The 6,117-nt window shown below is 47.8% G+C and overlaps 1 non-coding gene across 1 annotated transcript; it reads left to right on the forward strand.

Annotated features, from left to right (window-relative positions):
* Positions 1 to 918: 918 nt before the first annotated feature.
* LOC138084868 (small nucleolar RNA SNORA70) lies at positions 919 to 1,053 on the forward strand. Its single transcript, XR_011145275.1, has one exon. It is a non-coding gene; the product is annotated as a small nucleolar RNA SNORA70 (small nucleolar RNA).
* The last annotated feature ends 5,064 nt before the right edge of the window (positions 1,054 to 6,117 follow it).

Below are 6,117 nucleotides of genomic sequence, written 5' to 3' on the forward strand. Positions count from 1 at the left end.
CAGGTGAATTCTTTACAACTGAGCCCCCTGGGAAGCCCACAGTCCCCTGTGGTGTGCCAAAATAAAGCAGAGATGCTGGGCTGTGTGGATGACCACAGGGATGATCTTCAACAAAGAAGGTGGAGGTGGCCTCTGGGCCCCAGTTTCCTTAACAGAAAGGAAGAACTCCTTGCTGGAAGGACCAAATGAAAAGAGGGTCATAGAAATATTTTGGAGATAGTAAAACTCCTAGAGTTGGAACGTTTTGCTGATGTTTTTCTCCTGGGTCTGTCAGCTTTCACGCATACCTGAAGGGCCTGCAGTCTCTCCTTTCTTTCTGGGAGTCCAAACAGAAGCCCTCCAGGTGCTCATCAATGTCAATATCAGACACTTGAGGCCTCCAGGCTGGGAGTGGAGGAGCCTGGGATCCACTGTCGAGCCACCTGCCAGGGCAGAAGCATGCTAAGCTCTATGAGGAAGTGAGGAGAAGGCCTCATGTCATACTTTGTGGAACGCTTTGAGATACACTCCTCAGAGTGGAGGAGCATTTAGTACCAATGTCTTTCAAAGGTTCCGGTGAAATAGCTCTTTGAGCTTTTATTTGCAGCCTCATCTCTGCCTGGGATTCACGCAGGACTTGAACTCACCCCTCCCCTCTGATCTCTGAGCCCTGAGTTTCAGTCCCTGAGCAGACTTGAGTGGGCCTGCCGCCTTTTCCCTGTTGGATACAGTATCTCTTTGGATAGAGTCATGGGCAAGCTTGTCCTATTGGTTTATCAGATGTGCTCAGGAAGGTCTGCTCTGCAGCAGAAATACAGCCCTGGCCGAAACTGGGCCCGTATCCTTCTAGAATGAGGAGGAGGGGCACAGCCAGTGATGAGCCTGACACAGTCATAGGCCATTGGTGTATGAAACACATAAACAGGAAAAGAAGCCCTTTTGCAGCTAATTAAGCTGACTGTGTGCTTTTCCCTCTGGGGTCCCAGTGTGCAGTGGCTGCAGACAGCAGCCTCCCTGGTAGTATATGCGGTCAGTTGTCTGTACAGGTCGCCCTAAGGGGTCTTGAAGACAACTCTTTCCAGTGGACATTCCTTTGCCAACAAAGGTCCGTCTAGTCAAGGCTCTGGTTTTTCCAGTGGTCATGTATGGATGTAGGCCTGTGTCTCAGTAATATTTGTCTTTTGGTGCTGCGGCAGCCTGGGTAGGGGCCTGCGTGATTTAACTTTGGCTTTCATGGTGGTGTTGAAGAGGATAAGTGGGCCATGGGAGGCAGGAAAGCCATTGAACAGCTCTTGTAATTTTATTTTTTTCTTCTCTGGTTTCCAGCTTGATTTTTCTATCTGTATTATTGGGATAAGTTGGTAAAGAGCAAAAGTATTTAACTTACTGAGGTTTAGGTTAAACTTTGGAAGTAATGTTCAGGCAATCTAATTTAAAGGCATTTATGTTTTGAAACATGATACAAGAATCCTCTTGATGAATAGTTGTTTAAGTCATTTTAAAGAGCAAAAACTGTATCAGGCATTTAACCCCATTATTTTACTTGTTCGTTTGGAATCTCATACATTGCTATACATGTATATTTTCCAGTATCATAAGCAGAGATCCCTACATTGCAGTATTTTTTAAGATTTATGAAAAAAAATTTTTTTTGGGGGGGGGTCACTGTGCTGGGTCTTCCTTGCTGTGTGTGGGCTTTCTCTAGTTGTGGCAAGCAGGGGCTAATTTCTAGTTGCTTATTGACATAATGGCTTTGGGGAACCTGTGAAACATCCAGTCGGAAAGGTTGAGATTTCCCCCCTTTTCTTTCCTTTCTTTTCTCTTTCTCTCCCTCTCTTTTTTCTTTTCCTTTTCTCTGTCTCTCTCTCTCTGCACAAAAATGGACCAATGTGGCACTCCAGTCTCACAGTGACCGGAAAGATCACTGACCAGCCAATAGATTGGCTCCCCTTGGATTAGGTGACTAACTCTTCTCGAATCAGATACGGCTGGAAAGGAGTGGTGAGTCACTTGGTCTCAGTTCAGTTCAGTCGCTCACTCTTTGTGACCCCATGAATCGCAGCACGCCAGGCCTCCTTGTCCATCACCAACTCCCGGAGTTCACTCAGACTCACGTCCATCGAGTCAGTGATGCCATCCAGCCATCTCATCCTCTGTCTTCCCCTTCTCCTCCTGCCCCCAATCCCTCCCAGCATCAGAGTCTTTTCCAATGAGTCAACTCTTTGCATGAGGTGGCCAAAGTATTGGAGTTTCAGCTTTAGCATCAGTCCTTCCAAAGAAATCCCAGGGCTGATCTCCTTCAGAATGGACTGGTTGGATCTCCTTGCAGTCCAAGGGACTCTCAAGAGTCTTCTCCAACACCATAGTTCAAAAGCATCAATTCTTCGGCACTCAGCCTTCTTCACAGTCCAACTCTCACATCCATACATGACTACTGGAAAAACCATAGCCTTGACTAGATGGACCTTAGTCAGCAAAGTAATGTCTCTGCTTTTGAATATGCTATCTAGGTTGGTCATAACTTTTCTTCCAAGGAGTAAGCATCTTTTATTTTCATGGCTGCAGTCACCATCTGCAGTGATTTTGGAGCCCCCCAAAAATAAAGTCTGACACTGTTTCCACTGTTTCCCCATCTATTTCCCATGAAGTGATGGGGCCAGATGCCATGATCTTCGTTTTCTGAATGTTGAGCTCTAAACCAACTTTTTCACTCTCCACTTTCACTTTCATCAAGAGGCTTTTTAGTTCCTCTTCACTTTCTGCCATAAGGGTGGTGTCATCTGCATATCAGAGGTTATTGATATTTCTCCCGGCAATCTTGATTCCAGTTTGTGTTTCTTCCAGTCCAGCGTTTCTCATGATGTACTCTGCATAGAAGTTAAATAAGCAGGGTGACAATATACAGCCTTGACATACTAAACTTGGCTAATTAAGGCTGCCCTTTCAGCACAGGGTAAAGAAGGGGAGGAGCGTTTCCTGGAGCATGCATTGCAGACAGAGAGGCACTGTCCACGTATAAGAACCCTGTCTTTAAAATGAGAAGTCAACAAGGTTGTCTGTTAAGGGTCCTTTGGCTCTCAAAGGTTTGTGGGCCCACTTCCATCTGTGAACAAAAAGGACTGATTGGAAAACTGCCCACTATGTGGAGCTCCTTCTGGGCTCCAGACAGTGAGAAACGACCCCTCTCTCTCCCCTAGTAAACTTGGCACAGCACAGGTTTTTTGGCCTTTGCAGGTGAGAAATTCCAGTTTTCAGCTGTTATTAGAATTCACGGGCTTCTACCCTTGGGAGGACCACAAGGGGAAAGCCCATTCCTGGACAAGAGAGCTAGCTTGTGACTTTCCCCAGTGAAGGAGCCTACAGGTGACATCTATGCTCAGCACAACTGGGCCTTATCCTTTCTGGGTTCCCACCCTACCCATCGCTCCTATTTCCCGGAGACTTGGAGTCATGGGCTGCCTGCCTCCTCAGCACTTCTTACCTTCATTGTCAGCCCGGTCAGGGAGGTTTATGGCTCCGGAATCTCAGCACCTGCTTAGTCTGGCTGCCAGCCCCTAGTCGTGTCACGGCATCTGCCGTCAGTTCCCATGCCTGGACCGCTGTCCTCCCCGCTGCCCTGCCCCCCTGCCCCTCCAGAAAGAAACCTGCTCACCCCCATGCCCTCCTTTACTGACCTCTGAGTAAGGACATCAGCCCAGCCTCATGTGCTAACATTTGCCGCATTTTCCTTCTGTGATACTGTGATTTATGATAAGAAATATATATTTGGTCTTCCTCTTGTTTCTGGCACAGAACTTCTAGAACACTTGGAATTTCCTAAATGATAAGAGCAATGACGGTGTCTTGTTATATTAACTAGATGACTTTGGGATACACCCAAGGATGGGGGTTGATTGCCAGTATCCTTATCTCTTGGATTAGAAATGCACATTTTTGGCCCCAGCTGAGTCAGAAACTCCATGGAACCTGGCAGTCAGTGTTTTAGCCAGCCTTTCAATTGATTCTGATGCACACTTGAGCTTCGAAGGCACTGTGCTGAGCGGACTACTCTGGGATGTGAGCTGTGAATGGAGTCTGGTCTGAAGGGACAGCCTCCTCCCTCCCTGAAAAATCAGGTCCTGTTTCCCTTTGACTAGATTTGTTGACTTCCCAGTTTCATCAAACAGAGGTCCCTTGAACATTTGTCTGTTCTTTCTCAGTTTCCAAAAGCTGAGAAAAGCGAAGCAAAAGGCAAAGGAGAAAAGGGAAGATATATCCAAAAGACCATCAGTCACCTTTGTCCCCCTTAATGGTTCCGATTCCCACAGGTTGGCTAGGGCAACATGGTTAGGATCATTGGATTCTAGAGCCAGGTGAGGCCTCCAGGATGCACTAACTTGTCCCCAGCAAAGCTTCTCAGTGGAGGATAATGTCATCTTAGAGAAAGAGTCTTGTCACCTCTCCATTTTACAGGAGCTGAATCCCAGAGAACCAAAAATGTCTTGCCAGAGTCACAGAGCAGAGGGCAAAGCTGGTCCCGGAACCAAGTCTGCTGGCTTCCGGCCCAGCATTCTTCCTACTGAACCAGAGTTTCTGGAATTTTAATGTGCATGTGAATCCCTGGGGAGCTTGCTGAGATGCAGATTCTGATTCTGTGGGTCTGACGAGGGTCCCAAGACCCTGCCTCCTAAGGAGCACCCAGGGGATGCAGGATGCAGCAGATGCTGGTGCTCAGGACCACGTGTTGAGTACCGAGAGTCTTCACCACACTGCTTGTCACCCAGCCCTCCTCTTCAGGTCGGCTTCTGAGAGCCTTCCAGCCTGCAAGAGTCAACGCTAGCAGAAGAGAAACCGTCCCTTACTTGTGGTCGTGAAGAGAAAGCAGTGGGACTGGTGGGGTTTGAGGAACTGCAAGGTCATTTTGTGCCTCCCCAAGTTCCACGTTCAGCCAGTGCTGCTAGAAAACCTGGTGATTCTGGGCCTCGTCCCGAGCTGGAATTCACTGACATGTCTGTCTACCCCCTGTTCCCAATAGCCCCCCCACCCGCAAGATGCTGCAGGTCCCTGTCGAGGGTCTCCCAGGCCCAGCACCACAGGAAGCGATCACCATGGCAACAGACAGTCCCCCGTGCCAAGCACATTCATTAGAAAAGCTGGAGAGAAAACAGCCCAGCTCTTCCTGACCCGGCCTTTCCTCGGTGGGGTCGGGGGAGACTTGTAGGACTGGGAGAGAGTCTCCCCACCCCAAACCCCAAGTAAAGAGCCCAGGACAGCCCCTAGAATCTTAGTGAGAGAAGGAATGTTGAGGCTTCACCTGAGTTTATCATTTTCTGAATGATGCTGGGGAGGGCATGTGACTCACTCAAAGCCATGCTTCCATTAAGAGCAGGCTGGGGTGAGACCCCGATCTCTGAACTTCCAGCAAGGCCTCTATCCCCCTGAAGGAAGCTCACTGAAGGTCAGTGCCACGCTCCAAATCGTATCTCCCTTCATATGTGGAAGCCATTACCGCCACCCCACCCCCTGGCAGTTTGACTACAGTAAGTCCCCTACATACAAACCTTCAAGCTGTGAACTTTTAAAGAGGCAAATGTGCGTTCACATGTCCAGGGGTTCACACGTGCAGGCACATAAGTTAGTTCACGTGACTGGTGTACATTGTCATGTGCGTGCGTCCTCTACAAGCAATTTTGGTTTCATATAGTTTACAGTGCTGTATAGGGTACCATAGTACAGTACCTTTATTTCAAGCCCAGGGTACCCAGAACAAGGGTAAAAGCAGTGTTGACTGAGCTGGTACTACGGTACTTTGCAAGGTACTGTACTATAAGATTAAATTTTTAAAATATTTTGTGTGTTTCTTTCTCTGTATTATTTATGTGAAAAGTGACGCATCTCCTCTGTCCATGGAATTCCCTAGGCAGGAATATTGGAGTGGATTGCCATTCCCTTCTTCAGGGGGTCTTCCCAACCCAGGGATCAAACCTGAGTCTTCCACATTGCAGGCAGATTCTTTACTGTCTGAGCTATCAGGGAAGTATTATAAACCTGTTGCAGTACAGTACTATATAATGGATTGTGTTAGGTGTGTACCTAGGCTAACTTTGTTGAACTTATGAACAAACTGAACTGGTTCATATGTAGGGGACTTACTATGTA

The sequence above is a fragment of the Capricornis sumatraensis genome, chromosome 8 (assembly GCF_032405125.1).
Source record: "Capricornis sumatraensis isolate serow.1 chromosome 8, serow.2, whole genome shotgun sequence".
NCBI classification, from domain to species: domain Eukaryota; kingdom Metazoa; phylum Chordata; class Mammalia; order Artiodactyla; family Bovidae; genus Capricornis; species Capricornis sumatraensis.